General features: G+C 47.3%; 1 protein-coding gene across 4 annotated transcripts in view; it reads left to right on the top strand.

Moving 5' to 3' along the window:
- LOC147418733 (uncharacterized) overlaps positions 1 to 11,097 on the top strand; it is an 86,153-nt gene that overhangs the window by 59,652 nt on the left and 15,404 nt on the right. The window lies entirely within an intron of this gene.

The following is an 11,097-nucleotide window of genomic DNA, read 5'->3' as shown; positions in this document are numbered from 1 at the left end:
CCTCATTTATTCTCTAGCTGGTAAACCTTGTTGAAATTGTGTTCTTGCAACTTGGTGGCAATTGTGGTGCATTGCATGCTTGTGTTGGCTATTTATGCATTGCAAGTTGTATATACCGTTAAGCTTTCAAACCTGTTTTGAGTTATTATTCTGAGTATTCTTGGGTGAGAGGTTGCCTCAAGATATTAGTCTGGATACTGTGTGAGTAACCTCTTGTCTCATGTGCAATATGCGTGAAACCTCACTCCAACAGAAAGAAACCATCACACAGCAATGGACGACGCGAAGCACAATAGCAGACTCCGAACTCACTGGAACTCGACAACTCATAAAACCATACAGACTCTGGCTAGCAGCACACTCATCTCTGAGCCCAGGAGTTACATGTACAATGGGGGTGTCGAGGCTCCAATGTGCAGGGAGAGTGTAAGTGTGTGGTGCTGGACTCAAACTCAAGACTGAAGACGCTAGACCATAGAAAGAGGATGATGATCCGATGTACCCCGATTGCAACCAACCACACATATGTATATCATAAGGAGCCACCAACGGCCAGCAAAACATCCAATCCAGCTAAACCTATCTCCAAACTGGGGTGGTGGTGATCTGGCGCACGGTGTCCATAGAACACCACTCGTGTCACTGCCCAAGCGAGAGTCCGTTCAGTGTGAACTCCATACCAACTGTAACTAACTGCCCATCTTGTGCCAGTGACACCGTAGCCCTGCTACAGGTTCCCTGCCACAAGACCACTCACCGTCCCGGTGAGAGAGAACACTGAAATTGTAGAATAATAAGAGGAAATGCGAGCCAATTCAGGTATCAATTAATGAATGAGTGTGTGGCAAGCCATCAGATCATCAACCTAGCAGGAAACAATGCAGCCCGACCCGACTGAAGAAGTTGATGTGTGGAGAAGATATCGAGTTCCGAGAAGGAAGGGAATATAGATATGGCAGAAGTTGTGGAAGAAGTATGGGCAGACCTGCCACAATGAGATAGGCTTTATAGAAAGCAGAAACTGAAGAAGGCCCAAGACAAGAGTGTTTGCATAGAGGAGAAATTCCCAAAAATGCAAAATTGGAAATTCAGGCTAGGGGGGTTGGGGGTGGGTAGGGCAAGGGGGATGGACTAGGGTGGGTAAGGGCGAGAGGGCGATGGGGGTGGGCTAGGGTGGGTAGAGGCGAGGGATGGAGAGGGGGTGACTGGGTGCGAGGAGGGGAGAATAGGGTGAGGGGGTGGGTAGGGGCGAGGGCTAGAGGGGGGGGTGGGGAAGGGTAAGGCGAGGGAGTTAGGGGCTGGGGATGGGTAGGACGAGGGTGAGGGGTGGGTGGGTGTGAGGGCAAGAGGTCTTAGGGGGTGGGTAGGGCCAAGAGAAAGGGAGGGGCTTGTGGTTAGGGACGAAAAATTCAAAGACATATGGTGGATGAAGCTTAAGGTGACCAGGGACAAACATGTTCTCTGTGGCCCTTGCAAAAAACCTTTCATGTAGATTCTAGGCAGAAGGATTTGCGAGCTGTACCATCACCGGGCTGACCAGAACTTCTACAAAGCAATCACTTTCAAACTCATCAGTGCATGACTCTGCGGTCGATGTAGAAGAGGCTAATCTTATCTTTTGAGACATAGGACACAACAAATATGACTGTCCACTCATCATCTTCTCGGTTGCTGTAGAAACCTGGTGTAGCAACACCGGGTGATCCCATAACCATGCAACTGAAAGTACGGGTTGGAGGGTGTCAGAGTCGCCCAAGTTGATTTCTTGAACTAGTTTTGGATGGGGTATTACTGAAGATGTTTCTATAGGTGAAAAGGTTGCCGTTTTTTCGAGCATAGAGGCATCATGAGTTGGAGCTAGTGTTTGATCAATATAGAAATCTGCATTTGCTCCTTGTAGCCATCCTTGGGGAAGCTCGTCGAAGTGTAGCTTACCAAACACTGAAGTGAGCTTTGACTTGGTCGAATAGTCAGACCTAGAGAAGGTTGAGGGTTGGACGAACTCGTGTGAAGGAGATTTGTTTCCTCCTCTATGGTTGATAGGCTCATCAAGTCCATAGGCTCGTATTGTAGCAGCATCTGAGTCATTAGCCTCGATGACCTCTACACCTGTTTCCTGGCTAGGCAGCACGCTAGGGCCAGCTACTATAAGGATATCAGAAGATGGGTTATTCTCAGGCAAAGATTGAATAGAGATCCCGTAATAAGGCATAGACTTGGTAGCTTCCAACCACTCCAATAGGTCTTCTTCCGGCCCGTCATGTGGCATAGGTTGTTCCAGTTCAGGGTTGGATTCCATTGACAAAGAACTATTTTGCTAAAACGGGCCTCTACAGAGTAGAGGGCGGTACTAATTAAATCACCTGTTAACTTTACACAGAGAATTGAGAAGAAAAGAGAGCACAAATGCGTCCAGCGACTAGAATGTCATTGCGCACACGAAGATCAACACCCTATTGGCCCCAAAGACCGGCGCCCCTTCCGGTATTTCTTAATCAATTGAAAGTAGACGATCTGAACACTTGGATCAAACTCTCACCAAGCTGTCAAACCTGTTAAGGGCTGAAATCGCAGGTTTTCGACCTGATCTTGGGAGCATAACGACGCCAAAACCTCTCTAGGTTAAGAGTACACGTCTACAACGGATTTCCTTGCATTTTAGAAGCTTTTCAATGAGCTGTTTTGCCACTGTCGGCTGCCCAAAACCTTGTTTACACATCCCAAGGCTTTCTCACGGCTCCCTGGTGCTAATTTGAAATTAGGTGTGAAGCCCTAAACCTGTAGAAAAACACAGCAGGCTGTAATTCTCTGTTTTGGGTCGTTTTGAGCGGAGCGAACACGTCTACGCGTGTCTCAAGAGCTCCCACACGCATTGGGACAGCTCTCCTTTGAATCGGACGGATTTTCACGTGAGAAAACTCTCCGTTTTCGCAATCCTTCGCAATGTGTTGTCACATCATCAGCATGTTAGCGTAGTTTACGGCCATCTGTATAGCTTGCCACGTGAGCATCTTTTACATTGGGTCTTCAGTGAGTGTATGAGTGCTCCCATAAGTTGTTGGGAGTTAGGATTTTAATTCTAACCCTTCTTTAATACTTGGCCACTCAATGAGGATCTGTAAGTTGGTGAGAACTTCGTCTTCTTCAGCTTCTGCTAGGGTTTAGGCCCCTTGGCCAGGATCAGCAAGATGCCTAGGATTAGGGCTAAGGGTGCCCAACCCTCTAGGTCTTCAGTGGCTTGACATCAGCAGTTTGTAACATCCCCCCTTCTTGAAAGAAGAGAAATCATTCGCGATTACATTTGCAAAACAACTCAAGTGAGATAAAAAATATCCGAGGGTCACTCCGAGGGTCAATCAGTTTTCCATATCGGAGGTCTTGATATTTGGGCGTAGCAAAATTAGCCTCTAGACTGCACTGATCTGTAACGGGTGCCTTAATGCACTAAAGTTACATACCCAGGCAATCTCACTCAAGTGGCACATCACGATGCAACACAGATGCTTACATATGCATGCTACAAGACACTACAAACAGCGCCGTGGAGCACTCCTCCCAAATAGACGCTCTTGGGCACGAAGCTACTCAATGGCTACCTCTTCACTCCCCTCGCAAATGACCTAAAAAGGTCCTGGCTAGAGGACTGATACAACCAAACGCTCCTCATACCGCAGCATGCGTCGCTTGGAGGTTCTCAGTATACAAATAAACGCTCCCCGAACACCCGGTTTGCGTCGTTCAGAGGTTTCCAGCATACAATTAAATGCTCCCCAGACACTCTGTTCGTTCAAAGGTTTACAACAACATAAACACTCCTCCTAAGAAAGACCGAGACGAAGATATTCAGACATTTTCAAGTACCAAGTTTCTGTTTAGTACTCCTTTCAAGAGTAAATTTCAAACCATTGAAATGAGGATCAAATGAGAATCAAACTAACTCAAATTGGCACCAAGACAAGTTCAAAACAGATAACATCCATTTCAAACAAATTCCAAATAGTATTTTCGAACAAGATTCTCAAATGAAGTTCAGAAAGTATCTAAATCATACTTAAAAGCATTCTTGGTGTACCTTGGTCAGTCAAGCTTGAAAAGATGAATGGCTTTCCATCGTGAGACGTGCACCAAAGTTAGGGTTAGGTTCCTTCCATAAGGTTGTAACCGACCACATCATGGTCCATAAACTCTTGAATGGTTGAAACTTGTTGGGACAGACAGTGTTCCTGTAGCGGTGATGGCAGTCCAATGATTTCATAATCACACTGGACCTCCAAGGTTATAGGCCAAGGTTATAAGCTTGAGGAGAGACACGTGATGATAGATGTCTAGAAATTTCAAGTTGTAATCTGTTAGGGTTTTCATTGCAAGCATTTCAAGATGTCCCACTCTGCCAGAAGCTGCACTTGGAGGAAGATATTATAACGTCGGGCGAAATTTTTTTCTTGAAAGTTTGCCAAGTCCTTGGAGTGTGGGGCTTGCTAGCTATAGACATCCACCACTGCATGGCATTGTCTCTAAGAGAAATGGTGACTCAAAAGATCTTCTGTTACTTGTTCTTTTGATTATTTCCCCATGGCATAAATGTTGCCAAATTACCGTAGAAACTGTAAAGTATTCCTTGGATCTTTCTTTCCCGAAAAGGGGAAAAAAATTTCTCGTAAAATCTGGAAGCACTATCTTGCTCTGTTTGCTCTTGGAAGGCGTGTTATGCTTTGAAAAAAGCACATGACTGAAGCTCTTATACCACTGTAATGGGAGGGCACGATGTGTCAACGGAAAAGAACAGACTGGAGAGACTTTCGACGCTTCAAAGCAATTGAATTGAGAGAGAAACACTGCACACGAGACACAAAGTGGTGGAGTTCCACCCCAAGAGAGCACGTGCCCCAAACTATGGTGTCCTTTTCAGTATTTCTTTATATTTCTTCAACACAATACAACTCTGGCGGCATTCCTCTGCATCGCCATCCGGTAGGATGCTAACGAGTGAGCCCAAACAACGCAAATTACAGAAATCCGTGTAACAAACTGCTGACGTGTCAAAGCCCTAAAGAATGGAGCCAACTTGCAGATGCTGGCAGAGGGGCCTAAACCCTACGGAAGAACAAGTAACAGAAGAAGAAATCCTACCAACTTATGGGGACCCTGTCCGATGGGGCCCCAAGTGACATAAAGGATTAAAATAAAGCAGGACCCACACACACATAGGAAAAGCTGGCGGAGCAATTGATGACGTGGCAGATTTTCGAAAATTGTGCTGGCATGACGACGTGGCAAGCTGTCTAATTTTCACGTTTTGCATTGGTTGATGACGTGGCAAGTTGTACAGATTTCCGTGATTTACACTGGCAGCTTTTTGGCATTGCTTTTGGACCAGATGCTTTTGAGTTTGAAGGCTTTTCATTGTAATTGCTTTTTAGGCCAAGGGCCTTTAAATCATAGTTACCGGGGAACGCCCCCTAGCCCCCGTTCCAGCGTTCCGGGGGGGCAGTTTCCTTCCCGAATGTTCCGAAACGTCCCGAAACGTTTAATGTTCCGGGTGGCCAGTGCAAACCGGAACGGCCGTTCCGGAACGTTCCGAACGCCCCTAGAACGTTCCGGAATGCCCCTGGAACGGCCAACGGCTACAAACAAATTTGGCAAAAATTGAAAAAATTGAAGTAAATGTTTGGGCTTCTTTTTGAAGTGTGCAAGGCTCAAGGACTCATAAAATGCAACCCCTCCCCCCTCTCACACTCTCAAGGATCTCTCCCTCTCAAGACTCACTTCTCTCTCTACAGGGCTCAAGGCTTTAAGCCTTCAAGCTCTCTTCCTCTCCCTCCCACTCTCTCAAATCTCTCCCTCTCCCTCTCACTCTCCCGAGTCTCTCCCTCTCTCTCTCTCTCTCTCTCTCTCTCTCTCTCACATCATCTAGTCATAGCAAGATTGAATGGTCTTCAAAACGAGTTTTTTGTGAGTATTAGAGTCAAAGCACTCTAATACTCCTTGTATTTAAACACAAGGAGCTAAAAAATGCACTATTTGGGTGTTTTTTATACCTCCCGTTCCGCGCTGTTCCCGTTCCGAACCCCTAGCCGTTCCCCCGTTCCGCGGGGATCCCGTCGCCGTTCCCGTTCCGCGTTCCGGGTAACTATGCTTTACATATGAGGTTAGGGCTCATTCTCTGGCATGCTTCCTGGAGAAGGTGCAGAGTTTGGAGTACCGGCTTGTACTGTGTTGATGCAATATAAAGAAATACCGAAAGGGGCGCCAAGGTTTGGGGCCAATACTCTCTGGGGTGGAATTCTACCACTCCGTGTCGCGTGTCGTCTCTCTCTTTCAGTTCAGTTGTTATTGAAGTGCTAAAAGTCTGTTCAATCCGTTCTTTTCTATCGGCACGTGGTGCCCGTCTTGTGACAGTTGTATCAAAGCATCAGGCGTGTGCTTTTCTGAAAGCATATCGGTCCCACAAAAGAGCAGACATAGCTTTATTTGAGGTATCTTCGCCCTCCAACCCAGACTTATTAGCCACTCCCACCCTTACTTCATCGCGCATCGAGCGCGCTCCACTCTTCACCACTCATGTCTTACAAGGCATAAGCCAATTAAGATCACTTGCAAGAGAAGGATCCAGATTTGTTTCAAGTCATTGTTTTTCTCAGAAGCAGTGCCATTCAGATGTTGATGTCTACAGCTACCAAGCAGCATACTCCTAGTACTTGGCAAGCTTGGAAGAAAAAAATTTCCCGAAGTTATATGGTTTCTGACATCTTCCTTTGGAGTGCAACTTCTAGCAGAGTGGGGTATCCTGAAATGCTTGCCATGGAAACCCTAGCAGATTATAACTTGAAATTTCTCGACATCTCTCAGTAGATGTCTCTTCACGAGCAGATAACCTTGGACGTCCAGTGCGATTGCTATCTTGGGACTACCATCGCCGCCAAAGAAACATTGTTTGTGCAAGAGCTGATGGACCATGCTGTGCTCAGCTACGACCTTATGGAATGAACCTAACCCTAATTTTCGGTGCAAGTTTCTGGATGGAAAGTCAATCGACTTTTCGAGCTCGAATGATGTCGAGATTGCTTTTTAAGTTTGAAATCTGTTTTAGAACTTGTTTGGTGATCCTGTTTGGAATTTGTTTGAAATGGATGGTATCTGTTTTGAACCTGTCTTGGTGCCGATTTGAAATGTTTGACTCTGGTTTTAATACTGGTTTCAATGATTGGTGATTTTACTCCCGGATGGAGTAGTGAGAAATGTTGTTTTGCTATTGTTTGAACCTCCGAACAAGGCAGGCTGCAGTCTGGGGACTGTTTGGTTGTATGCTTGTAAAATGATTGTTGTTGTGACTCCCGACCCGGACCCGGAAGGTTATGCGGGAGGAGTATTAAGAAGTTTGAGAAGGGGAGATGTAACAAACTGTTGACGTGTCAAAGCCCTAAAAAATGGAGCCAACTTGCAGATCTTGGCCGAGGGGCCTAAACCCTAAGAAGAACAAGTAACAAAAGAAGAAGTCCTACCAACTTATGGGGACCTTGTCCGATGGGGCCCCAAGTGACATAAAGGATTAAAATAAAGCAGGACCCAGACACACACACAGGAAAAGCTGGCGGAGCAATTGATGACGTGGCATATTTCCGAAAATTGCGCTGGCATGACGATGTGGCAAGCTGTACGGATTTCCGTGTTTTGCGTTGGCTGATGACGTGGCAGGCTGTACGGATTTCCGTGATTTACGTTGACAGCTTTTTGGCATTGCTTTTGGACCAGATGCTTTTGAGTTTGAAGGCTTTTCACTGTAATTGCTTTTTAGGCCAAGGGCCTTTAAATATGAGGTTAGGGCTCATTCTCTGGCATGCTTCCTGGAGAAGTTGCAGAGTCTGGAGTACTGGCTTGTATTGTGTTGATGCAATATAAAGAAATACCGAAAGGGGCGCCAAGGTTTGGGGCCAATACTCTCTGGGGTGGAATTCTGCCACTCCGTGTCGCGTGTCGTGTCTCTCTTTCAGTTCAGTTGTTATTGCAGTGCTAAAAGTTTGTTCAATCTGTTCTTTTCTATCGGCACGTGTTGCCCGTCTTGTGACACCATGCACTACCACGTTAGCATGAGTAAAATGCAGACGTCCGTATAGTTGCCACGCCATCAGCATGCCAACACAATTTACGGTCGTCCATACAGCTTGCAACGTCAACATCTCCTATGCTGGGTCTTCAATGAGTGTGTGAGTGTGACTGTTTTCTCTAGGCCCCATCGGATGGAGGTTCCATAAATTGCTGGGGTTAAGGATTTCAATCCTAACCCTTCTTTAATACTTGGGTCACTCAGCGAGGATTTGTAAGTTGTGAGAATTTCGTCTTCTTCTGCTTCTGTTAGGGTTTAGGCCCCTCGGCTAGGATCTGCAAGATGGCTAGGGTCAGGGCTAGGGTGCCCAACCCTCTAGGTCTTGAGTGGCTTGACATGTCAACAGCTTGTGACAACTCTTCTCTAGATGCTCAATGGATGACCGAGTAGGACATAGGCCCTTATGTTAGACTTACAACACTCTTGTTGCTTCACACAGGTCTAGGGCACTTCCTTGTATGGCTAGTGTCTCCGGGCTGGCCACCCATAGTCTAGGTTGTACCTTGTTCGGCTGCCCAAGTTTGGGGCCGGCCGTCCACTTGAGCTGGTTGCCCACTTTGGGCACTCCTATATATGGGGCCAGGGGGTTACCCATTTCAGATAGATAGACATTACATTGTACGGGTCTCATGCTCTGGTAGTCAGGGGGGCTGATCGCCCCCTCTTCCCCTACACCAACTCTCTCTCTCTCTCTCTCTCTCTCTCTCTCTCTCTCTCTCATGCTTCCGCACACGCGCACTCACATGGTATTAGCAACGAGTGTTTTCATGGTCTCACTGAGACCCGGTGCATCATCTGCATCAGGTTCCTCTCCCAGGAGTCAAAACAGACAGCCTTCACAGCATGAAGGGGTGGCGCCATCTTGTGGACAACATCCATCACGAAGGCATGCTCAGCCATCTGCGTTTTTGCTTCTTCCACTGGCGATAAGTTCATTTACAGCCAGCGCTGGCCTCTACAGGCCTTTTCATCGCCAAAAAACCCCCTCCCTCCACCTGCGTTTTCAGCAGCACCTACGTTTTTGGGGGCTGCGTTTTTTGGACAGCAATCAACTCCAGCGTTTCTGCCTTCACCAGCGTTAGCAGGATCAAAACTGTAGCGTTTTCAGGTTGAGAGGGAGAGCGCTAGGCCCAGCCCACCATGCATCATGCCTACCGGCTTGGCATGCGGTGCCTTGCCGGGCCCGATCCTCTTCATATACTTCAGTTTTCAGCCAGCATTCACTGCTGTTTTCTCTGTTTTCAGCCTATCAAAGGTTGTGACCTTGATTCACCACCCTCCCCAAACCCTCTGCACCACTCCGGACCTGCCGGGAGCGTATGGGCACGCTGAAAATCGCTGGAAAGCAGCGTTTTCATCACCTCGCAGTTGTGTTTTTGGGGTAAACAGCAGCCTCTTGGCTTGTATTTTTCACAGAGGATGAAGTTACCTTTTGCCAGGACTCCGTGCGGTCTCTCAGTGACTGTTGGAGTACACGGTATCTTCGACATCGGCTTGATCATCTACGGGCGTACGATCCTTGGGAGATCCATTCATTCCAGCCATCATTCGGCGGTTGCGCACCCCAAAGGGGGTGGCGACTTGTGGTTTGCTTTGGACACACCTATGCACTCATAAGAGGAGTTCGCATGAGATATGGCCATGCTCATGGCATATGGGATTCTGACATTCCCAGAGAAGACACCACCATCTTGGGTGGACAGACACTTACCACTTGACCTCGACACGTCAAATCACTTGCTTACACAGGACTTTCTGCATGGACTTAGGGAGAGGATCTTGGATCTCTTCTTGGACAGGTTCATTGCTTGGATCTAGAGACTGGAGTGGGACTTCAATGCTTTGGACTCTCTTGGAGAGTTTACCCGCAAGATGCGGGAGATCAGGCATCATTACGCGACTACAGTCGGAGTCACCCGAAGCTTGGCTTGGATGGTAGTGCAGTTGCTCTTCTACACTTCTGATTATTTGGATTGATACCTTCAGAGTTGCTTACACTCACCCTCGGTAACCTTACAACAGACTTATCCCCCGACCTGGGTGGCAGGCCACTCCTAGCTCATTCACATTGAGAGCCACACCGACATGCGGCTTGGTGGCGTTGTTGGCGTGGATTATATTTTGTTTGGTTGACATCGGAGAGGATTGGAGGCAGACTTCTCAGAGATTATTCACAGCGCAGACTACTCAATTTGGCTTCCCTTTTTCATACAAGATGATTACGGTGCAGACAGCTTGGTTTGACCACACCTCTTCTCAGAGGCCCTTAACAGCGCAGACTGTTGAGTCTGGCTTTCCCCACATCTTGGATTACCCTACCTATTGAAAGGACACCATCTGATGGTGGTATGTGCGGTCTCTCGGTGACTGCTGCAGCTTAGGGTAGCTTCTACAATGTAGACTGTTTAGTCTGGCTTTCCTTGTTTTGGAGGACGTTTAGGGCGCAAATTGCTACATCTGGCCTTCTTGGAGCTTTTCACAGCTTAGCCACCTGGCGACTTTGGGTTGCAGGTTCATGCATTGATAGGCTTCTGGTCATTCTCATGACGGTTCCTTGGCTTCCCCATTTTTTGCAGAAGATTTGACTACAGACACCACAGGTCCTATTGGGCAAGACACTTGCAAGTTTATTGACACTCCGTTTACGGCAAGTAGTTTCTTTCACACTCAGTTCGAGACCTTCATGCAGTATCTTCACCTAGTATCGGCGGAGTACAACCGTTTGCTACACTTCTCGTGACAGCACTTTATCATGGAGATCTCTCAGCGGTTTGGACACCCCAGACTGCTGCTACACTCATGGAGTATCCTTCAATGGACATTGCACCAGACATCTTCATCATTTGCCTCACATCTTCGGCTTTTGCGGTTTGTTCAACATTAGGTGGTGAGAGGGGGTGTTAGACTTACACCACTCTGCTGCCTCACATAGGTCTAGGGCACTTCCTCGTACGGCTAGTGTCTCTGGGCTTGCTACCCATAGTCTAGGTTGT

Source organism: Adiantum capillus-veneris, chromosome 29, assembly GCF_014529385.1.
Source record: "Adiantum capillus-veneris isolate H3 chromosome 29, ASM1452938v2, whole genome shotgun sequence".
In the NCBI taxonomy this organism is placed as follows: domain Eukaryota; kingdom Viridiplantae; phylum Streptophyta; class Polypodiopsida; order Polypodiales; family Pteridaceae; genus Adiantum; species Adiantum capillus-veneris.
Note: the sequence above shows the minus strand (reverse complement) of the source record. Positions and strands in the feature narration are given on the sequence as shown.